Source organism: Trachypithecus francoisi, unplaced genomic scaffold (assembly GCF_009764315.1).
Source record: "Trachypithecus francoisi isolate TF-2019V2 unplaced genomic scaffold, Tfra_2.0 Lachesis_group8, whole genome shotgun sequence".
In the NCBI taxonomy this organism is placed as follows: Eukaryota; Metazoa; Chordata; class Mammalia; order Primates; family Cercopithecidae; genus Trachypithecus; species Trachypithecus francoisi.
In genome coordinates, this window is record NW_022681473.1 from 99,564,266 (window position 1) to 99,591,469 (window position 27,204).

Consider the following 27,204-nt stretch of genomic DNA (forward strand, 5'->3'; position numbering starts at 1 on the left):
GTCTCGATCTCCTGACCTCGTGATCCGCCCGTCTCGGCCTCCCAAAGTGCTGGGATTACAGGCTTGAGCCACCGCGCCCGGCCTCTTTTTTTTTGAGGTGGAGTTTCGCTCTTGTTGTCCAGGCTGGAGTGCAATGGCGCAATCTCGGCTCACCGCAACCTCCGCCTCCCGGATTCAAGCAATTCTCCTGCCTCAGCCTCCCGAGTAGCTAGGATTATAGATGCCTACTGCCACGCTTGGCTAATTTTGTATTTTTAGTAGAGATGGGGTTTCTCCATGTTGGTCAGGCTGGTCTTGAACTCCCAGCCTCAGGTGATCCGCCCGCCGCAGCCTCCCAAAGTGCTAGGATTACAGGAGTGAGCCACTGCACCTGGCCATTGTCGTTTTCAATTTGAGGCTATTATAAATAACACTGTTCTGGACATTTGGTACAAGGTTTTGGGTGAACATACATTTCCACTTTTTGGATAAGTGTCTAAGAGAGCAATTGCTGGGTCGATGGTACTTGCATATATAGTGCTATAACAGATTGCCAAACTGTTTTCCAGAGTAGTTGTCCTATTTTACAGTCCCATCAGCAATGCATGAGTTTCCCACATCCCTGCCAGCATTTAGTTTTGTTACTATTTTTTTACTTTAGCCATTTGTAGGTGTGCAGTAAAATCACACCGTAGTTTTAATTTACATTTCTCTGATGGCTAATGGTGTTGGACATCTTTTCACGTACTTATTTGCCATCTGTATATTCTCTCTAGTTAGGTGTTCACTTATATCTTTTGCTTATAGACTTTTTGAATATCCTCATTTGGGAAGTATATGTTTAACATTGTTTTTCTATTTTCTCTACTGAGTTTTTAATTTTTTTTAATTTATAAGTTATTTACATAATCTGGATTTATGCCATTTTTCAGATATATGTATTGCAGGTATCTCACATCTGTGAATTGCCTTTTTATTCTCTTAATGGTATCTTGCAATAAATGGGAAATCTTAATTCTAATGGAATCTAACAAAATTTTATTTTATAATTAGCACTTTTTCGGATCTTACTGAATCTCTGACTACTTCAAGATTGTGAAAATGTTTACCTGTATATTTCCTAAAATTTTTATCATCACTTTTCTATTCTCTTGATGATTATGTGTAAATGTCAATTTTTTTAGTGTAAAGTTATTTTTTATGTCTGAAAGATCTGAAGTTATGTCCTGTTTTCATTGGTACTAGTAATTTGTGCTTTTCTTTCTCTTTCTTTTGATCAGAGTTGATAGGAGTTGATCAATTTTATTTATTTTATGGGGAAACATTTGGGTCTTATTTTCTCTTGTATTGTTTTCTCATTAATTTCACTTATATTTGTTATTTTATTTTTTCTACTTTTCATAGATTTGGTTTTCTGTGTTTTTTTAGTTAAGTGAGGTGATAGCTTAAAAAATGGATTTTCTACCTTTATTTTATAATATAAAGCTAATAATTTCCCTCAAAGCCTTGCTTTAACTATGTTCCATAACTATTTATATTTTGTCATATCTTCATCATGATTCAGTTCAAAATGTTTTCTATTTTCTTTTTTGATTTTTTTCCTTGAATCATAATTTATATCTAAGTATATTGGTTAATTTCCATGAAATTAGATTTAATTCCATGCAATTGGATTTTTTTCTGGTTATCTTTTTGTTATTGAATATAGTTTAATTTCATGTAGCCAGAAAATATACATTTTAAATTTTAGGTGTTTTAATTGTATACAAAGAGTCTTCTTTTGCCTTTAAGAAAGACTCAACACATCTCAAAAGTTAGAAATCATTTAGGGTATACGTTTTATGAATACATAGAGCTATAATAAACCTCTATAATAAGGGACAGGAAGAACTGATAAACCAGGAATTCAGGATAATGGTTACCTTTTGAAGGGGGAATGATAATAGGTAAGGAATGGACCAGGCACCAAGCAGTTAGAAGCATGTTATTGTAATATTCCTAGTTTCCATTTTGAATTGTAGATTCATAGATATTTATTATATGTTTAATATAACCAATCACTATGTTTATAAAACATAATATTTTACTGTTGAGACCTATTTCAAACATATAGAAAAGGACTGGAAATTGTAACTCCCCCACAACACAAGATTATGTTAGCATTTTGCTTTGTTTCAGGTGAGATTTTTCTTTATAACCTTTAAAAAATAGTAATACATAACAGATACCACCAAAGATTTTTGACCTATTCTTTTCTTCTTCTTTCTATACTAGAGAGAACCACTACCCCAAAATAATATGTGTCATGCTTCGGGAAACTTACAGTCATGGCAGAAAGGGAAGCAAACACATCCTTCTTCACGTGGCAGCAGGAGAGAGACATGCCAAGTCAAAGGGGAAAAGCCCCTTATAAAACCATCAGAGCTTAATTAGATCCATGTGTCAATTTTTGCTTTTGCTGCCGTTGCTTTTGGTGTTTTAGACATGAAGTCCTTGCCCATGCCTTTGTCCTGAATGGTACTACCTAGATTTTCTTCTAGGGTTTTTATGGTATTAGGTCTAACATTTAAGTCTCTAATCCATCTTGAATTAATTTTCGTATAAGGGGTAAGGAAAGGATCCAGTTTCAGCTTTCTACTTATGGCTAGCCAATTTTCCCAGCACCATTTATTAAATAGGGAATCCTTTCCCCATTTCTTGTTTCTCTCAGGTTTGTCAAAGATCAGATGGCTGTAGATGTGTGGTATTATTTCTGAGGACTCTGTTCTGTTCCATTGGTCTATATCTCTGTTGTGGTACCAGTACCATGCTGTTTTGGTTACTGTAGCCTTGTAGTATAGTTTGAAGTCAGGTAGCGTGACGCCTCCAGCTTTGTCCTTTTGACTTTAGAAACTACCATCAGAGTGAACAGGCAACCTACAGAATGGGAAAAAATTTTTGCAACCTACTCATCTGACAAAGGGCTAATATCCAGAATCTACCAAGAACTCAAACAAATATACAAGAAAAAAGCAAACAACCCCATCAAAAAGTGGGGAAAGGATATGAACAGACATTTCTCAAAAGAAGACATCCATACAGCCAACAGACACATGAAAAAATGCTCATCATCACTGGCCATCAGAGAAATGCAAATCAAAACCACAATGAGATACCATCTCACACCAGTTAGAATGGCAATCATTAAGAAGTCAGGAAACAACAGGTGTTGGAGAGGATGTGGAGAAATAGGAACACTTTTACACTGTTGGTGGGATTGTAAACTAGTTCAACCATTATGGAAAACAGTATGGCGATTCCTCAAGGATCTAGAACTAGATGTACCATATGACCCAGCCATCCCACTACTGGGTATATACCCAAAGGATTATAAATTACTCTACTACAAAGACACATGCACACGTTTGTTTATTGCGGCACTATTCACAATAGCAAAGACTTGGAATCAACCCAAATGTCCATCTGTGACAGACTGGATTAAGAAAATGTGGCACATATACACCATGGAATACTATGCAGCCATCAAAAAGGATGAGTTTGCGTCCTTTGTAGGGACATGGATGCAGCTGGAAACCATCATTCTTAGCAAACTATCACAAGAAGAGAAAACAAACACCGCATGTTCTCACTCATAGGTGGGAACTGAACAATGAGATCACTTGGACTCGGGAAGGGGAACATCACACACTGGGGCCTATCATGGGGAGGGGGGAGGAGGGAGGGATTGCATTGGGGAGTTATACATGATATAAACGTCATGCACATGTACCCTAGAACTTAAAGTATAATAAAAAAAAAAAAAAAAAAAAAAAAAACACCATCAGAGCCTGTGAGAACTCACTCACTATCATGTGAAAAGTGTGGGAGGACTGCCCCCATGATCTAATCGGCTCCCACGAGGTGGGGATTAACCCAACACGTGGGGATTCAAATTCGGATTACAGTTCAAGATGATATTAGGGTGGTGGCACAAACATATCAGTAAATTAGCTTTCTTTCACTTTCTTCACTAGGCTACTTGATGTGCTCGTATTATTTATTTTATCTTGATTTTGTGATATCTTCCTTCATCTAGACTAGTACCCGTAGTATAAACCAATATGCAAACAATAGCTTCCCTGCATCAGAGACAAACTTTACTGATTTTTCCCTCCTTGCTCGCTAATATAATATCTTTTAGTCTGTTTTTAGGTATTTTTGAAGCATTTGATAATCTTAGCCACGTTGAATCAATGCCATTGATAAAATGTCATGGGCCATGCCATCGACTCACTACTAACATCCTAAAGTACGTTATCTGCTCCATTTTCCTTATTAGTCATGATCCAGTCGTAAAGAAGAACCACTTTAGGCATTTAATAAGAGGGCATTTAGTAAAAGGAATAGGCAAGGTCTGGGAGGGCAAGAGTCAAACAGGAAGTAGTGAGGTAACCTAGAGATTAGAAACAGCAGAAGACTACCGCTATCTCCAGGGCGAGGAAGACAATGGGAGGAAATTTGTTTCCAAAATCCAGAGACAGGACTATTTAATAAGAGTCAGACCAAGACAGGGCTGCCTAGAATATCTGGGACCACAGGAGGGGCTGTGTAGTAGTAGCTTGAACCATGGCAAAAAAAATCCGCTAAAGTTTCTACCCAAGGTATTAAAAAAGAGGGAAAATGCCCTGGCTTCTCTCTCTCTGCTTGCTGGTATTCTACCAGTTCCCCCAACATTGGCTAAGTATTTCCAGATGCCAATTGAAAAGAAAGCGTAAGAACTGCAGTTCCTTGTGATACAGAGAACACAAGGGGAAAGTCAGATAAAGGATTTGAGAACAAGTAAGCAATTGACTGGCATACCAAACAACTCTGTAATTCTCTCTGAAAGAAAATGATAAATTGTATATAGCTCAGTCAGTGTCATTAAAAATTCATTCTCTCTTAAATCTATATTGTGTGATACAATCAGCTTGAATACATTTTTCACTTTTAAAGTGAATTATTTGATATAATGTAGACACAGTCATAGTAAAATAAAAATTTACTAGTACATACTCTAGAGATGATTTAAAGTATATGGGAGGATGTGTGTAGTTTACACATAAATACTATGCCATTTTACGTAAGGGACTTCAGCATCCTGAAATTTTGATAGCTGTGAGGGCTCTGGAACCAGTCCCCCATGGATACCAAGGAACAACTGCATTTTATTTCAGAATTACTCACTGTGTTCTCCTGCAAATGCCCAGGAATAATAGTCTTCAAATGATACGTGGAATTATGATCCTTAAGGGCAAAGTGGAGATCTATGACTGTCTATGTGACATAAATTTAACTTGTTAAAAAGTGAGAACAAACAAACTGGTTTTGGTGAGTCATATAGAACAGCACTTCCCAAATTGTGTTTTATACATTAATCTTTTAAGATGCCCCCTGGAAAAAAACTATAGTAAAATAAATTTGGGGAATGCTGCATAATGCATCCCCTTATAAGAAACTCACAATGTCTAAGGAGTTGATGACATTTGGAAAACAATTAATTCTGCTTAAGCCAGCATTCCAAAATAATACATTTTAAAGGAACAGTCAATCTCCTACCATCATGCAGGTGAGAGGTAGTAGGTGTCTGAACTAGGATGGTGACCATAGGGGTGATATGATAGATGGAGGTGACAATGGGACATTGAATTGATGAAGATTGCCTTCAAATTAGACTGGGAGTGGTACTAACTTGAAGAAAGAAGTCAAGAGAAGCCAAAGGGATATTTGGCAAATGTTATCATTTCAAAAATCATCAAAAGAACAGTTGTGTTAATAACACACATGGGGATGTATAAGAATGTTTATTGCAGCATCATTTATAGAAGTAGGAATCTAAAAGCACAGATATGCTCATCTGTAGTAATTATTAAATCATATATGTTGAATATAATGTATTAAATATATACTGCAATACATATAGGATTATTACACCCCTATTAAAAAGAATGAATAGCCTCTATACTAACAGATTTGGGAAAATTTACATGATCAGTGACAAAAGCAAGTATGCAGAATATGAATCAATTTTAGCAAAAAAAAGATACTAGAATGTTAAAAAATGTATTCATCATGATAGATTCCATTGCTCTAAAAACAAATCCCAAAATATTAGTGGCTTAACATAATAAAAGTGTATTTCTTGCTCATGTCATAGTCCAGTGTGGGCCAGCAGGAGTTCTTGCTCTCCATTCAGCTGGCAGATGGAGAATAAGACAAGGATGAGATGTGGATGGATGGCTTGTTTCTTCATATGCATCAGGCTTGGTAAAGGTATACATTCCTTTCACTCATATTCCTTTGGTCACATCTGACTGCAGGAGAGGCTGGAAAATAAAATCCAGGTTTATGTGCAGGAGGGAAGAGGGAGTACAGATATTGGTAAGTATTAGAAATCTCTTCCTCAAAGAGTCATTGTCAGTAATGACCTGCCTGTGGTGGGGTTTGAGAGTCAGGGGAAATAAAATAATCAGAATCGACACCAAAGTCAGGCTGGGATATCGAGTAAGGAAATAATGGACTTAACTTTGGGGATAGTTGGGTTTACTGGGAAGACCTTACTGGTGAGTTGCAGTAGGCAGTGTGGATTGCAAATAAATGATGGAAGAGAAGCAGGAACTGGGATCAAGTATTGAGTCATTTGCCTGAGTTGAAACACATGCAAACTGAAAAGGCTACCAAGGGCTGAGGATAGAATATCTATTACCTTCTATTAAAGAAAATGGGAGGAGGAAACCAAGGAAGCAAGCGCAAACTACTTAGAGAAGTAGGAATAAAATCCAGTTACTATAGGGCTGTGGATGCTGAGTTTGATACACTCATTCAGGTTCTGAGCCACAGTGATGTGTTTTTATGAAATAATTTGAGAAGGCAAGATAGCTGAAGAATTTATTGCAGTAGGTAAGACCGTACAAAGATTAGAGTAGGTTTTTTGAGATAGAATGTGCCTCTGGCAGCTCATTTTCTCTCGAGTCAGCACTTCTCTCTCCAAGTCTCTTTCCCTTGCTTTGACATTTTGCTCCACTGAATGACTGACTCTCCTTCTCTGTGTAGCTAACATTCATACCTTCCAAGAGAAGAGTTTATTGATTTGGGTCATTGTGATCCAATGCAGAGTGCTCTTGTGGGCAAAGGTCTTTTACCAGGCCTCCTTAAAGGCTGTTGGCAGGACTTCCAGTATAAACCTGGTAGGTTAGCTTAGACTCCATTCCTTTCTTCTTCAGGGAATAAAACCAAACAAAGATAATTAAATAAAATATGTAATATGTAATATACACAAACTTTATTTTCAGTGAAACCAGGGGACATGTAAGTCTGGAAGCTCCAAATATTGCATAATGGCAGCCAAAAGCATCTATGAGGCAGAGCTGTAAGGGAAGCTGTGTCAGGTGTGGTGGGGAGTTGGGCAAGAACTGCCAAGGTACTCAGGGCACCAAATGGCAGCAGACTTCAGGAAGAACTTGTACAACACATCCCCTTAGCGAAGCAACCAAACCTAAAAGTACAGATGTTAAAACTTAAGCTGGTGCTGCTGTGAAAAGAATTTAGCTCCAACAAGACTAGGGCCAGATAGTAGTCACCTGCACCAGGGCAGGTGAAGAGCAAATGTGCAGAAAGGTTCACAGAGGAGTGATTAGGCTTCAAATATACGGACTACAGGGAAATAGTTTTGAAAGAACTTAGGCAGAAATCGCTTCATGAATCCTTCTTAAGAAACGTACTACAAACAACTAAGAGATGGCCAGAAAAATTTTGGCAAAAGACTTATAGTGAGCGCTGAATAGATACACCATTAGAACTAAATGGAAAAAAAAAGAAAGAGAAAAAGCAATTTCGGAATGAGGAGGTGGAAGTTATATTAAGCGTGTTGATTGCTTCATTCTGGCTCCAATTAGATCAGCTATGTGTGTGTTTGTTACAATTATTGTTTGAGAAAAACCTAAAGATTTAATGTGGAAAACAAGCTTGAACACTACCAAGCAAGGTGACCCAAGTGTCTTTCACTAACTGATATTCTAGGGATCAGTGTTTATTTTGCAGGCAAAGCTGCCACATCACATTAATTAGACTTGTGGAAACTTGCATTTGTCCTTTTAGAGATGACTGAGGGTGGATGGGAGCTAGTAAGTGACCTGCAATCCTGGGAAGATCTTTCCAAAGCCTATTTTCAAGGGGACTGCGTGCGTGTCGATTCTGCTGGGGACCCCGCTGTTGGGTCTTTGCAATTCTGGCTGCAGACTTTTCTTCCTTTGTTTTCTGTCAGGTTCATTTTGGTTTACTGAGTACAATTCTCTGTGAGACTGAAAAATATATTCGTCTCTTTGTTTCTCAGTCCTGCATCTCCTCAATTGTTCCTTTGGATTTCATATGTCCTGGAGTCCTTGCTGAGCACAGCTTTGGGAAGATTTGAGGTGTGAATGGCAGGGGTGATGTGCGAGGCCAAACCCTCTATCACCCTGGGGAAACTTTGGGCTGTTGTATTGTCTGCAACTGATTTGTTATGAGCTTATTTTAATTAAGCCTCATAGTGTATGCTGAGTAGGTCTTTTAGAAGTAAATGTAGAAAACAAAAGGGAAAAGAAAAAAGCTGTTAGTTTATTTTCCAATAGTATGAAAACAAACCTGTCAGCTTCATCAAATCAGTCAAATTTTATTTTCATGAAATGAATTCATCACTTTGTTAGCTTGGTTGAGTTGGCTGTTCAGCAACTTTGTCCCATGCATGGGAATGGAAGCATTGGTTAGCCCGTTTGCACTGCCATGCAGTGATGGGAGAGAAGAGGTCCTTCTCTCCTTGCTCCGGTTGGTTGGAGTATGTGGGTCAGAGTCATGAGTGAGGGAAATGGTCCTATCAACATGATTTACAGAATGGAAAAAGTTTACTTTGCTCACAAATGGCCCTTCCTTGTTTCATGAGACCCTCACACTACTTGTCCCTACATTCTTGGAGACTGACATGAAAACACAAATGCCCTGTGGGAGGAATAACGTATAAAAACACTGTGATCTAGTCACACCACAGCCAAGTGCATGTGTAAATAGTCCTCCAGCAGCCTACCAGGGGCCAAGTAAATGGGGCAAAAGGAGGAAGATTTTAATGGGCAAAAGAGAGGCAGGAAAGGGCAGAGGGTGTGAGAGTCTGCCTGAATAAGGTGCTGACGTGGTGGTCACCAGAGCCTTGGGACCTGGGCAAGAGAAGAGTCACTAGAAGGGAGCTTAGGGCCAGGGATTACGCTGATTTATTTTATAATTCTGCATAGGACCGAACATGCTTCTGCTAGAAATACGTTTCATGTACATTGCACTGACCTCCTTTCCTAACCAGATCCTGAAAGAAGCTTTCTATCTGGGCTAAGAAGTGAAAAGAAGGAGGACAAAGGGACAAAGAAGGGCCAGTTATTTAAGGTAGCCAGAGACAGAACATACGAAACACTTCAGCTAAAGGTTGGGCAGAACGAAGCAGCAGTTAACTCACTCTGTAGGAAATTAGACCAGAAGATGGATTCATTATTCCAACTCATATCAACTGCAGGACCATGCCAGCTCCAGAGCTCCACATGGGAACTCTCTTAACTTCCTCATCTGCCCAAGCCAGCTTCCATCCTTTCCCTTTTACAGCTGTTGATGTTAAAAAAGCACTCTGTAAGGAACACCCTGAATGCTAATCCCTGTCTCAGAGTCTGCTTCCCCAGGAACCCGACCTGCAACAATTTATAAGGCACAGTTCCTGTGCCCAGGCACTGATACTCACAGGGCATGGTGATGTTTTATTTCCAGGGGCTGCATTTCTGGGACTCTGTGTTCACTCTCAGCCCTGTTTCATATCAACACCCTCAACCTGATGTTCCAAAATGTTGGCTCAGCAGATAGGTACTCTGAACAAAAGTAAGGTACACGATGATCCCTCCAAACAAAGGTTTAAATCCCAGTGAGTGTAAAAATTATTAGAGATACAAGTCTATGGATGTGGAGCAGTTCTTTCCCACCCTGACCCATCACTTGTCTTGGCCAAGGGCACAGGCCTTTATCCTGAGCATGAAGCAGCATCGCACACAACACCCACTCCTGGTTCCTGGCCATCTCTGAGAGAAAACTCACTGTTCTTCTTTTTGCTCAGAAAGGATCAGAAAGGTGACACTCCACAGAGGCAAGGCTGGGGCTTTTAAGTCCAGCTTCTGGTCTAATTTCCTACAGAGTGACTTTTAACTGCTGCTTCTCTCTGTCCAATTTTAGCTGAAATGTTTCATATGTTCTCTCTCTGACTACCCTAAATAGCCGGCCCTTCTTTGACCTTTGTCCTCCTTATTTTCACCTCTTGGCCCAAATAGAAGGCTCCTTTCAAGATACGGTTAGGAAAGGAGGTCAGTGCAGTGTATGTGAAATTTCCATTTCCAGCAGCAGCAGGCCCAGTCCTATGCAGAATTATAAAATAAATCAGTGTAATTCCTGGCACCATGCTTCCTTCTAGTGACTCTTTTCTTGCACAGGTCCCAAGGCTCCAGTGACCACCACATCAACATCTTATTCAGGCAGCCCGTGTGCCTTTTATATCCCCACTATGATTGGGTTCAGGATGCCCCTGTAAAGAGGAACGACCTTGGGTAAGGCAGATATCTCTGGCCAAGGCCGTCCCCAAAGAGAGAACAGCTGAGAGCTGTCTTTCAGGAGCAGCCCCAACAGCTGGAGAAATCTATAAAATCTGACACAATACATGGTATAGTACATAGAGTCAGTACTAACATGCATGTTTTGACCAGATGTTAAACTGGTTTCTTACAAAATGAAAAAACACCCCCTCACCCCCACCCCTATCTCAGTTAATCTTGCAACATCACTCTGCACTTAACCTAGGCAGGAAAGGGTGGGCGGAGAAGATTTATGAAAAACTACTGCCTGGATGGTGTTCAAATAAGTGGAAATATCTCTGGGTACATAGATTCAATTATATTCTTACAAAGGAATAGTTTCGGTCAAGTGGTTCTCAGCTAGGAGTGATTTTGCTCTCTAAAGGACGTTTAGCAATGTCTGAAGACATTTTTGATTATCATGATTGGGAGCAGGGGGCAGTGCTACTGGCATGTAGTGGGTAGAGGCCATGGATGCTGTTAGACACCCTACAATACACAGGACAGCCCCCATAACAAGGAATTATTCAGCCAAAATGTCCGAAATGCTGAGCTTGAGAAACCCTGTCTTGGCCCATGGAGTGAAAATGAGGGTGCTGGATGCACTCTCTCTTCCTTCCCTTGGTATGTTTCTCCCCCAGCCCCTACTACATGTATTGTGCTGTGCAGCTCTCTCTCTTTTTGCACCTAACTTCCATCTGGATTCAAATGTTGTTGAATACTTGTCTCATTTTCTTAATAGACTATGAGTGCCTGCAAGGCTGGAATAGTTCTTAAATATTCGGTATCCCTCATAACACTTAGCACATGGTAGGTATATATATGCACGTGCACGCGCGCAGGCACACACACACACACACCATATATCTAGTTGAGTTGTACTGCAGTAAAATACAATACAATGGAGAACACTGGTACAGAAGCTGATACCCTTCTATCAGATCAAATTGGTGTTCTTCACAGAGTATCAAATGCTTGTTTTAGAGGTGTCAAGAGTTTGGGTCTTATGTGTCAGGTGAGCTGGACAGAGGACGGTGGAGTGTTTACAGTGTGCACTGCAGACTACGGCTAATCATGGGCCTTAGTTCCATTTATATGGTAGAGTCATTCAGAATACAGGGGAAGCAAGGCCTGAAGATTATGTGTGGTTTTTCCTTACTTTTTCAGGGTCTCCACGGTAGAGACTAGCTCAGAGGGCCTCTGAAGCTGAGGACAGGAACAGACACCCAAAGAAGAGAGGGTTGTCTTGTATTTATGTCTTGTCCCTTGAATTACCCCAATGATCTGAGCCCATTCATATTCCCCTATTTCCCACTGCCTAGACCAGGGGCTGGATAGTTCTGTTCCTCCTTATTCTTTGGTCTCTTGGAGTTAAGGCAGCCTATAAGCTTATAGAAGGGACCATATTCAGGGCTGTAGTCTTCTGCTGGGAAAGAAGAAATGTAACAGCCTCTTCTTCTTTCCTTTACTTTTCTTTGTCTGGGAGGTAAAGGCAGAATTACTAAGCAATTTTCAAAGCTTGCCTTAGAGAGAGTCTGAATCCCTGTCACCACTGAAAATAACCCTGTGTTCACAGACTCAGTACTCAACAGTTTGTCATTTTAATCTGCAACTTTATTAGACCACCCAGTACAATCAACTCAGTGTATTAAAAGTTCCCAGGAACAAAATTACTTCAGTGTAGAGTATATATTGCTGTTCATAGAGCAATTTATTTTTCTGGATTTTTTTTAGCAAGAAATACTATAGGTGTATACCATAGATATTTCTTGCTAAAAAATACCTGTAGTATTTCTTGCTAGTGGTGGAGCAATAGAATCTAGAATATACTGGCTCTTGTCTTATAGGAATCTATTATAAGTAGGATTGTAAAGTTCCTTCCTCTCTAGTACCTCAAACCCTGTTTTTGTTGTTGTTGTTTGTTTGTTTTTTTGGCATTGAGCCCTGAAGGAGACATCACAGGTGATGTTTTGCCCATACCAATAAAGCACATATCCCCCGTTCTATGAAAGAGTATGTCATTTACATAACCCATTCAGCCCTATTGACACTGTTGCAGTCTATCATTCCATTAAGTATTTAGGATGTGCCCTTCTGTAGACATAATAAAATCATTATAAAAACCCATGGGAGAAATGCATTCTCCTTGGGCGTACATTTGTTTTTAAATGGGAACATCTCCAACTATTATTTTTTGTGAAAATACCATAAGTGATTGATCTAAATTATGAATCAGTTACCTGCCAAATTAAATTCTTAAAATCACCATCATTACTGGGTTATGCTAATGTGAAAGAGAAGCAAGAAAACCTGTAAAACATTAGACTGTTCTTACATATCTAACAAGTAGAGAGAAGCTGATGTCTTCCCAAGTGCTTTATCCCCCACCCACTGCTTTACCATCCTGCCCAACCGGTGTTCGAGTGTGTGCGATGTACACACACACAACCCTAAAGACAACCTAGCAACTAAGTCAAACTAATTAAAGCCCCAAATCCATAAACCTAGTCCCATTTGGGATAAAGACTTCATAATCTCATTATCAGTATCAGCGATTCCAACTGGTTCATAATGGCTTTGGATGTCTGATCTCAAATCTGTGCTCTTGTCTTATACTTGGAGTGATACACAAAATTTTAAAGTAATTTTTCTAGGCAAGATGGAGGTGGAAAATGTTTTATTAACAAGAGAACCTTCAGAAAACATAAGTGCAATTCATTATTTAGAGGCAAAATCTAACTCTGAGTACATAGTTTATCAGGCAGTTATGTAGAAAATGAAAGGAGAAAAATGATTCCTACAAAATCACCAGCTGGAACAATGAGAAAATACAGATTTAGAGAATCAAGGATTTTATGAAAGTATACCAAAAAAGTATAGTTTGGAGTCAGAAAACCCAAGTTAGGTATTTAATTTTGGGGTCTCAGCTGTAAAACAAAATAGGTATAAAATCATATGTATCTTATGAGTTAAAATGGAAGTCAAGGAGATAATGTGAACGCATTTATAAATTCTAGAGGCATATCACTTGTTATTTATCATCAGCATCATTAAACTTCTTCAATAGTTTTATCTGATTTTTATTAGAGCAGGATGCCAAGTTTTAGCCTCTAGAAAATAGCAAGTGTAGTTTTTGAAAGATGGAACAAATTCTTCAGTTTATCTGATTCATCATTAGGAATTTGTGAATTTCTTTTCTGAAGTATTTTCCACAATTGTAATAAAAGGAATGGTCATGAAATAGTTTGTCTGGGGAAGGATATTTTATCTAACTTTTCAACTATCACCCATTTCTCTGTAGAAGGGCCCTGTCTCTGAGAAAATGGGGGCACAGGGGCAGCTCAATTTGATAAAGAAAATGAGGTAGTGGGAATATAAAGTTGCTATATCATAGGTCATGTGATTGGAGGGATCTGTGGTGTTGGGGAGCAAGAGAGGGTCCTGCTGTATTAGTCTGTTCTCACACTGCTATAAAAGATACTACCTGAGACTGGGTAATTTATGAACAAAAGAGGTTTAATTGATTCACAGCTCCACATGGGTGGAGACATCTCAGGAAACTTACAATCATGGTGGAAGGCAAAGGGGCAGCAAGGCACATCTTACACAGTGGCAGGAGAGAGAGAAAGAAAGGAGAAGCAGCAGACACTTATCAAATAACCAGATCTCGTGAGAACTCACTCCAGAACATCATGGACGAAACCACCCCCATGATCCAATCCCCTCCCCTCCCACTAGATCCCTCCCTCCACATGTGGGGATTACAATTCGAGATGAGATTTGGGTGGGGACACAGAGCCAAACCATATTATTCCACCTTGGCCCCTCCCAAATCTCATGTCCTTCTCACATTTCAAAATGCAATCATGCCTTCCCAAAAGCTCCCAAAGTCTCAACTCATTCCATCATTAACACAAAAGTCCAAGTCCAAAGTCCTATTTCAGACAAGGCTAGTCCCTTCTGCCTATGAGTCTGTAAAATAAAAAAACAAGTTAGTTACTGCCAAGATACAACGGGAGTACAGGCATTGGGTAAATGTTCCCGTTCCAAATGGGCAGAACTGGCCAAAACAAAGGGTCACAGACCCCATGCAAGTCCAAAACCCAGTGGGGCAGTCATTAAATATTAAAGCTCTGAAATGATCTCTTTTGACTCCATGACTTATATCCAGGGCACGATGATGCGAGGGGTGGACTCCCATGGTCTTGGGCACCTGGCAACTAAGGTATAAGACAACATATAAAAAGAAAAGAGCTTCAAACTCACTTCACGATATCACAGGCCAGTTCTGTTTGTGAAAGACTCAGACATCTCCAGTATTTCCTACCCAGAAATTTGTAGATGAATATTGGTTTTATAATTTCTGCATCCTTCTATTAATAAGAGGTCATTCCTTTTTGTTCTTTTCTTCTTTGACCAAAGAGGGAGAGACAGAGAGACTGTAAAACACCAGCACTGACTAGCCTAGAAGCAGCATTCTGATTCCTGGTTAACCGGGGGTTCTGATCTTGGAGAAGCCAAGCTGACATCTTAGGCAGACAACAGATAATACACTAAGAGAAGAGAACTGAGGCCAGGCGCAGTGGCTCAAGCCTGTAATCCCAGCACTTTGGGAGGCTGAGACGGGTGGATCACGAGGCCAGGAGATCGAGACCATCCTGGCTAACACGGTGAAACCCCGTCTCTACTAAAAAATACAAAAAACTAGCCAGGCGAGGTGGCAGGCGCCTGTAGTCCCAGCTACTCGGGAGGCTGAGGCAAGAGAATGACGTGAACCTGGGAGTTGGAGCTTGCAGTGAGCTGAGATCTGGCCACTGCACTCCAGCCTGGGCAACAGAGCGAGACTCCATCTCAAAAAGAAAAAAAAAAAAAAAGAGAACTGAGAAGCCTCATGTTGCATGTTGGGTTGACAGATGGGGTTTGGGACGGGAGGGAATAGTTCTTCAATGCAATCAGCAAAGGTGCCCAGGGCAAGAGCTTGGGAGAATCTAACAGAAATGAGCCACTGTGTTTGGATCAACCATCTGGAAGCATGGCCTAATGTCAAGCCAGGGCCAGGTGGAAGATGCAGGACAGTGATCCACAGCTGGACTTAGAGAAGAGTGACTGGGTTCCCATGGAATGGCAGCAGCAGGGGATGCTGGAGTAAACCCTCAGTTTGGTAACAGCCTAGGAAGCAGCTTGATATGCAGCCTTTGCCCTGGGTAAGATGGCCTCACTGCCCAGGTCTCGTTTTGGTGCCTCCATCTGTCTCTCAGCTCTGCCTTGCCTTGGGCAACTGGGTCTCTGATGCAGTGCTTTTCCTTGCTCCTCAGTTTGCTTGTGTGCCTATATCCCTGATGCAAGTGTATGAATTATTCAACTAGTCTTTTCCTGCCTTCCCAGACACTCTATCCCCTTCTAGAGCTGCTTGTAACCCCAGAATGAATGGGGCACTAGTAGGGGAAGACATATCCCAAGGGCATCATCATCTTATTATCAGGCAAGAATGCAAATATATACAACAGGTAAACCAACTTTATTTCTGCAAGATGACACTGAATTCAGCTAGGCAGCTACTCAATTTGGCTAGAGTTGAGGGGGAACATGAGTTGGAAATAAATCAAACCACTTGGCTTAGATTGACTGGTCATTTCAGCCCAAATACTTGATCACTTTGCACTGAGTAGACGCAGGTTTAGAGAGCTTCCAAAACACAGTTACCATAGCAACTATACAAAGAAGAAATGGCAATAAGAAGCTGTGCGTGTGGAATTTATTTTATCTTTTTTGCCTGACTTCCTTTCGTCCCACCTCATATTCCCTTAGGCGCTGGCCATCTGGGTATGTTCTTTTTTCCTTAGCAGTTTTCCCCAGGAAAGAACTGTATTTAAAATGCCCTTTCTTACCTACCTCTGACTGACAGAATGAGATAGATTGTCATTTGCAATTGTGAACTGGAGCCTTTCGTATCTCTAATGAAATCCTGACTCAAACTGTCCCTGTCCTTCTCCCTTGAACTTCACTGGTTACATTTGCTATAGGATTAGGGAGTTCATTGCAAAAGGGATTAAGATTTTTGCTCTGGGACCTGTTTTGGTGATTTCTTTCAGTAAGGGAACACATCATTTTGCACACAGCAGCTCCTGTAGCTCTGAAAACCTCAAAGAAAATATCAAGCCTTGAAGTCTCTTTCCACTACTTCCTTCTACCCTTCTTATCACTAACAAGTTGATGATTCAGAACAGTCTATGCTTTGGCAATTTACAGACTGACGTTTAATTCAGCCTCCTTTATTGATCTCTATCTTGATTCAAATGTCCATCTTCTGAACCTTGAAAAATATCTTCATTAGAATTATACTGAGCTTCCCTTTTAAAATAAACACATAACACAACAGAGCAGGATGTCTCACCCATAATTCATTTCATTATGTATAAAACAATTTATTTCTTCTCATTTTTGAAATCTCTTTCCCTAAGAATTGCTTCCATTTTCTGTTTCTAATACATGTGTAAAGAGGTTTGCTTGAAGTTACTTGTTTATCACCAAATCACAAAAGCAGTTGCAGACTTTCTTAACCATTTCTCTGAGGTTACATGTCAGATTTCCTTAGATTTATATTCAAAGTCTTCTAGAGGTTTATGCCAACTTACCTTTACAGTTTATACCAAAACAAAAAAGATGTAAAAATATTTGGCTTCTGTCAAAATGGTCTGTTCACTGGGCCCCCAAGGCAACTTACCATTTCCAGCTACCTACCTAACTTTGCTCATGCCATTCCTTTTACCTGGGATAACCTCTAGCTTCTTCAAAGCAATTAAAAGTTTTCTTTCCACTCTCTACTGCAATTTCTATCTTTTTTTAAAAGGCAATTTTGATCACATACATACACTTATTATTACATGCTCCTTGTTTGGTGTTGGCATTGGCATGTAATTGCTGTATAAGAAACTGCTGAAAGATCAGTGGCTTAAACAGCAAGCATTCTTAAGCTTGAGGCAGTTCAATAGTGATTCAACTGATTTAGGATGGGCTCATCTGGGCAGCTCTGTTGCATGCCAAGAGTTAACTGACATTGGCTCCAGATGAGAAGCTGGGCTCAAGTCTGCCCCATGTATGTTTATTTGGGGGTCCAGGTTGAAGGGGCAGTGATTACCTGGGGCATCTTCTCTTGGCAGACCACTGGAATGTGAAAAAAAAAAAGCCAAACACACAAATACTCTTAAGGCCAGAGCAAGTTACGTGACCAAACCCAAGATCAACTGGGCATAGAAGGTCTACTCTTCCCACAGTGGGAGGAGAAGGAGAATATTTGCTGACCAAGAATGCAAACTCTCACAGAATTCTTCATGTATTGCAATATCCCCTTCCCATGTACATTTGCTGCATCTCTCTGAATAGATAAACTTCTGCTTAAAAAGTAGAACTATATTTTATTTGCTCTCCACCCCTAGCATCTATCCCAGTGACAGACAGATAGCTGGACCCAAATTAGTATTTGTTTATCTGTTATTTTCACAGCATATTTTAGAGCAGTTTTAAGTTCACAGCAAAATTGCGAGGACGGTACCGAGATTTCCTATATTCCATGCCCCCACATGCATAGCTCCTCCCATTATCAACATCCCCACCAGAGTAGTATGTTTCTTATAACTGGTGGACCTACATTGACATATCATTATAATCCAAGCAGATAGTTTACATCAGGATTCACACTTGGTGTCATACATGCTATGGGTTTTTCAACAAATGTTTAATGACATGTATCCCCCTTTGTAGTATCAGTGTCAGTATTTTCATTGCCCTAAATCCCCTGTGTTCTGCCTAGTCAACCTTCTTTATCCATTAGCCACTGGCAACCACTGATCTTTTCACTGGTCTGTAGTTTTGCCTTTTCTGGAACGTCATATAGTTGGAATTATACAGTATATAACCTTTTCAGATTGGCTTCTTTCACTTCGTAGTATGCACTTAAGATTCCTTTCATCTCTTTTCATGGCTTGATAGCTCACTCCTTTATAGCACTGAATAATATTCCATTGTCTGGATGTACCACAGTTTGTTTATCCATTCACCTGCTGAAGGACATCTCATTTTCTTCCAAGTTTTAGCAATTATAAATAAAGCTCTTGTAAACCTTTGTGTGCAGGCTTTTGTGCAGACATAAGCGTTCACTTCTTTTAGGTAAATACCAAGGAGCCCAATTTCTGGATTGTATGGTAAGAGTATGTTTACTTTTATAAGAAACTGCCAAACTGCCCTCCAAAGTGGCTGTAGTATTTGCATCCCTGCCAGCAGTGAATGAGATTCCATTGCTCCACATTCTCACCAGCATTTAGTGTTGTCAGTGTTCTGGATTTTGACCATTGTAATAAATGTAAGGTGATATTTCACTGTTGCTTTGATTTGCATTTCCTTGATGACATGATGTGGAGCATCTTTTCACATGTTTATTTGTCACTTGCTGCATATTTTCACCCTTACTATATACCAACAGATAACCCAGCATTCCTTTGGAACTATTCTCGTCCAGACTATCCAGGTTCCACGGATAGTCTGGATGAGAGTAGTTCCAAGGGATGCCATCAGTTTGGAGTAAACAGTGACTATTTACACATTCCCAGCCATTTTAAAGCCTGTGTCGTGGCACAGCTAGATAGCTGTGGTTAATCAAGATGGACAGGTAATGGTATCTTTATTTAAATTGTACACTACTGGGTCAGTTTGGAAAACAGAAACACTGAAAAATGGGACCCTGCTCAGAAGTTTATCTAGGAGCCATTCTAGTCTATTCAGGGGCAAAACATTGTTGTCTATCTTTATTTTTGTAGAAGTAATGACAGCATATTTGGTCATAGGCTCCATCTACTCTTGGCAACAATAGCTCTTTTTCTTTTTCATTCTGTCTACTCTGTGACATAGATTCCAAGTATCTCCTTGAGAGAATTCTCGAGTGGCTTCATGCAAACTCGCAGTGTCTTTGATGGGCTCTGGCACACGCAGGACTTCCTTTTGCAACTGGATTGCTGATCAACATGTGAAAAAAATCCTTCCCAGGACTTTTTTTTTTTCACGATGAGAATGAAGTGGGGCTGCAGGGGAATTCACAGCTGAGAAGTATTATAAAAGGGCATGAGCCGGGAGTGGTGGTTCACACCTGTAATCCCAGCACTTTGGGAGGCAGACGCAGGCAGATCATTTGAGGTCAGGAGTTTGAGACCAACCTGGCCAATGTGGTGAAATCCCATCTCTATTAAAAATAGCCAGGTGTGGTGGTGCAACCCTCTAATCCCAGCTACTTTGGAGGCTGAGGCATGAGATTCGCTTGGAGAGCCCAGGAGGCAGAGGTTGCAGTGAGTCCAGATGGTGCCACTACATTTACACTCCAGCCTGAGCAACAGAGTAAGAATGTCAAAAAAAAAAAAAAAAAAGCATGGGTTTGAAGGTAAGATAGATCTGAGTTTGAATCATAACTCTGCCACTTTCTGTCCCTGTAACATGGGAAAAATCACCTAACCACTCAGAAATTCAACTCCCTTATCTGAAAAATTGGGATGTTATCTTCAGTAATTAATTCAAAAATCAGTAACTATTTATTGATTGTTTATAATATACTTGGAAGGGTAGCGACAAGTGACACAGTGCATATTTTTATGTAAAATATGCTTCATGGATATGAGGTGCTTATATTGTACATCATTTCTCTTATTCCTGACTTATATTTTTCATTTTTCTTTATAACCTGAATTTTTATTTATTTTTAAATGATTTCAACTTTTATTTTAGATTCAGGGAGTACATGGGCAGGTTTGTTACGTGGTATATTGCATGGTGCTGAGGTTTGGGGTATAATTGATCTTATCACTCAGGTAGTGAGCATAGTACTCAATAGTTTTTCAACACTTGGCCCCCTCCCTCCTTCCCTCCTCTAGTAGTTCCCTTGAGCTTCTGTTTTCTACACTATCCTACTGTTCTTCTCTGACCAGTTTCTCCATACATTATGATCCTTAATTTCATCGAACATGAAATGAAAAGGGCTCTTAACCAGTTAAAATCAGTTCATAGGTATTTATGTGGTATGTATGTACCGCCCTGAGGCAGTATATACTATAAATCAGTATTTCTTTGTGCAATAGGCTAGGAAAGTGTACATATTTGGAATTTTTTATTTTAGAGAAGAGCAAGCCAAAGCTCTTTCCGGTTAAGCCATTTTCACCTAGGGACAATTTTGCTTTCTGCAGCAGACATTTGACAATAGCTAAAGACATTTTTATTGTTACCACTTGTAGAAGTGAATGCTATTGGTCCCTTACAGGGTGGTACTTCTGGTGGGTAGAGTCTGGGATGCTGCTACATATCTTCCATTGTACAGGACTGCTCCCTGTCCCACAACAAAGCATTATATGGCCCGGAATGTCAAGAGTGTCACTATTGAGAAATCCTACAGTCCAACTAGGGAAAAGGAGAGAAAGGGATTTCTCTAAGTGAAGAGTGGATTTTGTCAAAAATCTCACTCTTACCTTAAGAATCATGCTGAATTTGGACTTGGGTTGGAGGTATCTAGTGGTGCTAAACCATTTGGGTAATTTACATTAAGCCTGTCTCTAAAAATCCACATGGTTTCAACTGATTAAATAAATACAAGGAGAAGAGTTTCTCTCTTCTCATTCCTTGTAAATCAAGGTAGATGACTCAGAATTCATTGGCAGAAATTACTGACAACAATCTTGTTCTCAAGCTGCTGCGTAATCTAGAATTTCAAAGCACACAAACATGGGTTGACAACCAAAACACAGACCCTGAGCTGTCCTACATTTTACTCCTCACTCAAGCTTTCCCTATATGTTTGAGTCCTTGGCTGCTATTTGGGGAATGGCCCATACATTATTCCGGCACTGAGGGGTTGAGGTGTTTGTAAGGACAGCAGGCCCTATCCCCCCACCACCCACCCTAATTCCTCCTCTCCTTTTACCTCTTGCCAGGTAGTCTGAGAAGTCCGTCTCTTATATTGCAGGTGGCAGCTGACAGATGAATTTAGGAATTCAAGTTGATCATGCAGATTTAGGCTTACCCTTTTGGGATGTTGTTTCCAATAACAGGACTTTGCTGAATTACACCAAGTTGGTAGTCAGAAAGTCAACACCAATGGGGAGGCTAAGGTGGAAACTAGAGGGAGTAATGTTGCAGTATCTGACTGGCTGTTCACAAAATCTGTTTCCTTTTTCTGTCGACTACATTCCCTAGTCTCCTAACAGTGAGGTGTGAGCACATGGAAGGCCAGTTAAACATGTAAGTAAATGATATTTGCCACTTCAGTCTGGACCCATAAAAAGTTCCCACTCATCTGCCAAATGGATTCGGAGGCTTAGGGCAATCTTGAATATGTTGAGGACAGTAGATCCCCCTCCTCCCTTAAATAGTATGATAGTCATGGTATGAGAAGCAAGACCATATCCAGAGACCTGAATAGAAGGTTGGGGATGAGAGAAGTCAGCTAACAGGCAGCAGGGGAGAAGCATGTGCAAAGTGGCAATGATAACTATGGAAAGGGGGGTTTATCTGACTTTTACCACCCAGGCATTACCTGTAGGGAAGCTCTCACCCTGGCTGCATCTAGCAGGTGCTATCCAGTTTCTGGACAATGATTTTGGACAGCCAAAGAGACATTTGATAAACCCACAGGATTAGAGAGTAATTATGTGTAAGTCACTGTGATGAAAAGCACAGCTCTTACTCTGATAGATCTGCCTGGAGAGGTAGTTGTCAGAGGTGGACAATTTCACTCTAGAACACCATTAATGTCTTTTTTCTCTCCATACTTTCCATATATTCTGACCAATTATTTTTCCTTCATTACGCTCCCTAGAGTAAAAAAAGCGTTTTTTTCTTTTTTTTAAAACAAAGAAAAGGTATACTAATAGCAAAAACAAAGAACTGTATCCTGAACTTTCCACTACAAGCACCCTCAAGTTTTAATTAAGATCGAGTCTCTTTTTTTCCCACCTCAAACATGGTTTTCTTGAGCAGCACAGGTGGCCACAGAAATCACTTGGAAATGGCCTTGGAACTTGTTTAATGTCACTGCCTAATCACTTTGCTAAATGTCACTGATTCAAAGCATTAATTTTTATCTTAAGTTTCTACCCCGGTTCTCTTTCCTTCCATGTAGGACACCCTCAACGTATCTGCATGGAAAAACAAAATCTTCTGCTTGATTTTATCCCTGTTTTTTTTCCCTAGGATTGTGAGAAGGACTCCAGGCAGGGTAATGTTTCTGTTTCAATAAGGAATGCTGTAATATATGACAAGTAAGCTTCCTTTTAATGCTGAGAATTAGGGTTTTACACTTCTTTATATCTCTTCCAGACTCTTGCAAATTTGGCAAGGCAGCTGTCACCTGGAACCCTTATTCCAGACCTCTCGAGATGCCCAAGGGTAGAGACAGAACTCAGTTTTCTCAAAATGTTTCAAGGGAACAATTCTTGGTTCTTTCCCCGATCTTCCGCTCTTTACCTGGATTTTATTCCATACTCATTTTCTCCAGTTTGTTGATAAGCAAATAATGGTAATACATTTTAAATATACACTAAATAAACCACATAAAAGCACAAAATAACTCACCTTTATGGCCTAAGCATGAAGGAACAGTGCAGATGAAGGTGATGCAAGGAGACATATGTGAGAAAAGGACATGGGAACTGAATATGCCCATGTTACCTCAGGAGTTAACCTGCACTGAGTTAAATACCCTTCCTCTTTCTTCACCTTGCTCTCCTTTTCAAAGTGTGGTTTAATGTAATGAAACACCTTCTCTTTCTCAAATGACTTTTGGTAAAATGAGTCTTTTGCTTTAATAGTGTTGAATAAGAATTGCAAGCCTCAGAGAAGAGAAAATGAAGGCTGCTTCACACAGTGGACAACAACCAGTCTTTACTCAGCAAGCATCAACGCTGCCAGTCTCTGCGACTCAGCGAGTTCCTGCTTCTCTAGAGCTCCTAGTCCAATGGTAGGAATGGGTATATTAATACATTATTATAGCAAGTATAAATACCTTTATACTTCATTTAGGAAGGTGAGCAAGACACCAAAGGAACCAAAAAGGAAAGTGTAACCCATGGTAAAACTGAAGGTGCTTTTTAGAAGAGGAAGCACTCTTTGGCTTGATTTTTACAAAACAAATAGTGCAGTTAACCCAGTGGGGGAGAATGCAAAAGAAGCCACTTGGGAGGATTTGATGAGTTTAAATTTGTTGTACGTTATCCAGACCTTATGTTCAGGATATGTAATAGTAGATCTATAATAGACTATATAGAAATAGATTTGGGCACCTATGATATCTCGTAGTTAGGGCCATGGAAGTAAGTTTTTCCAGGAAGAGTATACATAAAGCTAAAGAATGAGGCAGATGAATGGTGGGAGAAATCTGGCATATGGGATGTCCCCAGTAAACACTTGTTGCTTAAGTGAATGAATAAATGAATGAATGAACAAACCTGGGAAGTATGTTGAAAAGGAGTAACCCAAAGATAGCCAGAAAACCAGTAGAGAATAAAATAAAAGACAAATTTCAAGAAGGATAATTGTAAATAGCATTAAAAACTGAAGAGAGACCAAATAAGATGAACATATTGTTCAACTGGACTGAAATGTGTGTATTACACTCACCTATCAGAGGACTATTAACAGTCTACATTTTATATTATGGAAAACCTTAGGTGCATTTTTAGTCCTATAAAATCCTGGAGATTCTGACCAATGCAATAAGATAAGAAATCAGAAGCATAAGCATTGAAAAGGCAGAGAAAAATTATATTATTTGCAGATAATTTCAATAGAAACCTAGGAAGTGAGCAAAATATTAAAGAATTTAGCAAATTTCCTGGCAAGATTAACAGTAGCATTTTCTATACCAATTAACAATAACCAACTGAAAATGTAATATAAAATAGATACCAATTAAAATTGAGGAAAATCTATAAAAATACCTAGTAATCTCATGAGAATTTTAAAAATATTATGGTGAAAATGAAGAAGCCTTTTTTGAGAGAATATGGCAAACATTCTAAAGTTTATATGGAGAAATAAAGTCTTTGTATACTAAAGAAATATTTTGATAAAGCAAGAAGATCAAGAAGGGTAGACTTAGCCTACCAAATACTAAGAAATATTACAAAATCATAATAACTAAAAGCTGCAAATATATAGACCAATAGAACATAGTAGAGGCCAGAAACAGGTACAATTTGTATAAGAATTTGCTATAAGGTAGAGGTGATGTTACAAATCAGTGGAAAAAGGCAATTACAGAAGGGAAAATTAAAATGGCTCCTAAGTATATGAAGAGGTGCTCCATCTAACTGGTAATCAGAAACTGGGTGCAGTGGCTTAGACCTATAATCCCAGCACTTTGGGAATCTGAGGCGGGACAATTGCTTGAGCCCAGGAGTTTAAGACCAGCCTAGGCAGCATAAGGAGACCCTGTCTCTACAAATAAAAATAAATATAGCTAGTAATCAGAGAAATGTAAATTAAAACAACAGTGAGCTAAAAAGAGAAAGTGTATCACTACAAAAAAATTCAATGAAACTCAAAGGAATACAGCAGGATCTACAAAACAGAGAACACAATGAACAAATTAGGTACAGTAAGTCCTTCCCGATCAATAATTACTTTAAGCATAGATGGATTAAATTCCCTAATCCAAAGACAGAGCATAGTACCCAAACAAAAACAAGATGCAACTCTTTGCTGTATATAAGAATTCATTTTAAATTTAAGGACAATCTGAAAGTGAAAGGATGAAAAAAGATATTCTGTGCAAATGATAACCAAAAGGAGGGGGGGTAGCTATACTTACAGCAGAAAAAATTTAAGTGATTTATAGATTCAATGCTACCCCCATAAAAATCCCAATGACATTTTTAAATAAAAAACTGTTATAAGAGGTTGAGGATATTATATAATAATGAAAGGATAAATTCATCAGAAAGTAATGTAGTTATATATATATGCACACACACACACACACATATATATACACATACACCTAACATCAAAGAACCTAAAGATACACTGACAAACATCGACAGGGAGAAATGGAAAGTGGCTGGGTGAGGTGGCTCACACCTGTAATCCCAGCACTTGGGGAGGCCTAGGCAGGTGGATGACCTGAGGTCACGAGTTTGAGACTAGCCTGGCCAACATGGTGAAACCCCGTCTCTACTAAAAATATGAAAACTAGCTGGGCATCCTGGCACGTGCCTGTAATCCCAGCTACGTAGCAGGCTGAGGCAGGAGAATCACTTGAACCTGGGTGGCAGAGGTTACAGTGAGCTGAGGTCATGCCACTGCACTCCAGCCTGGGTGAAAGAGTGAGACCCCATCTAAAAAAAAGAAAAGAAATGGAAAGCAATACAGTAATAGTAGGAGACTTCAGCACTCCTTTCAACAATGAATACATTATCCAGACAGAAAACCAATAAGGAAACATTGGACTTGTGCTATACTGTAGACCAAATGGATGTAACAATCATATACAGAACATTCCATCTGAGAGTAGCTGAACACATTCTTCTCAAGTGCACACAGAACAATTTCCAGGATAGATTATATGTTAGGTCACAAATTAAATTTTAACAGACTTCAAAGATTGAAATAATATCAAGTATCTTTTCTGACCACAATGGTATGAAACTTGAAATCAATAGAGGTTGAATATCCCTTATCTGAAATGCTTAGGAGTATAAATGTTTTGGATTTTGGATTTTTGGGGGTTTTGGAATATTTGCATTACATACTTACTGGTTGAACATCCCAAATCCAAAAATATGAAATCCAAAATTCTACAAAACTGAAAGCCTTTTTAGAATCAACCTGATGCACAAAGAAAATGTTTATTGAATTTTGAAGCATTTTGGATTTCAGATTTTTGAATTTGGGATGCTCACCCTGTAACAGGAGGAAAACTGAAATATTCACAGATGTATCGAAATTAAACACATTTCTGAACAACCAACGGGTCAGAGAAGAAATGAAAAGGGAAATTTAAAAGTATCTGATATCATATGGTTTGGCTCTGTGTCCCCATCCAAACATCATCTTGAATTGTATTCCCATAATTCCCACATGTTGTGGGAGGGACCCAGTGGTAGATAATTTGAATCATAGGGACAGTTTCCCCCATACTGTTCTTGTGGTAGTGAATAAGTCTCAGGAGATCTAATGGTTTTATCAAGGGTTTCTGCTTTTGCATCTTCCTCATTTTCTCTTGTCACTGCCACGTAAGAAGTATCTATTACCTCCTACCTCCCGCCATGATTCTGAGGCCTCCCCAGTCATGTAGAACTGTAAGTCCAATTAAACCTCTTTTTCTTCCCAGTCTCGAGTATGACTTTATCAGCAGTGTGAAAATGGGCTAATACATGAAATAAAGAAAAATGGAGACACAATACCTCAGAATTTACAGGATGCAGCAAAAGCAGTTCTAGGAGGTACATTTATAATGATAAATGCCTACATTAAAAAATTAGGTTCTAACTTTGGGAGGCCGAGACGGGCGGATCACAAGGTCAGGAGATCGAGACCATCCTGGCGAACACAG

General features: G+C 39.5%; 1 long non-coding RNA gene across 1 annotated transcript; it reads right to left on the minus strand.

The window, feature by feature from the left end:
• Positions 1-5,782: 5,782 nt before the first annotated feature.
• LOC117081723 lies at positions 5,783-7,222 on the minus strand. The gene is made up of 2 exons (XR_004436252.1): positions 7,140-7,222; positions 5,783-6,323 (listed from the first exon to the last, which is right to left on the minus strand). It is a non-coding gene; the product is annotated as an uncharacterized LOC117081723 (long non-coding RNA).
• Positions 7,223-27,204: the final 19,982 nt, after the last annotated feature.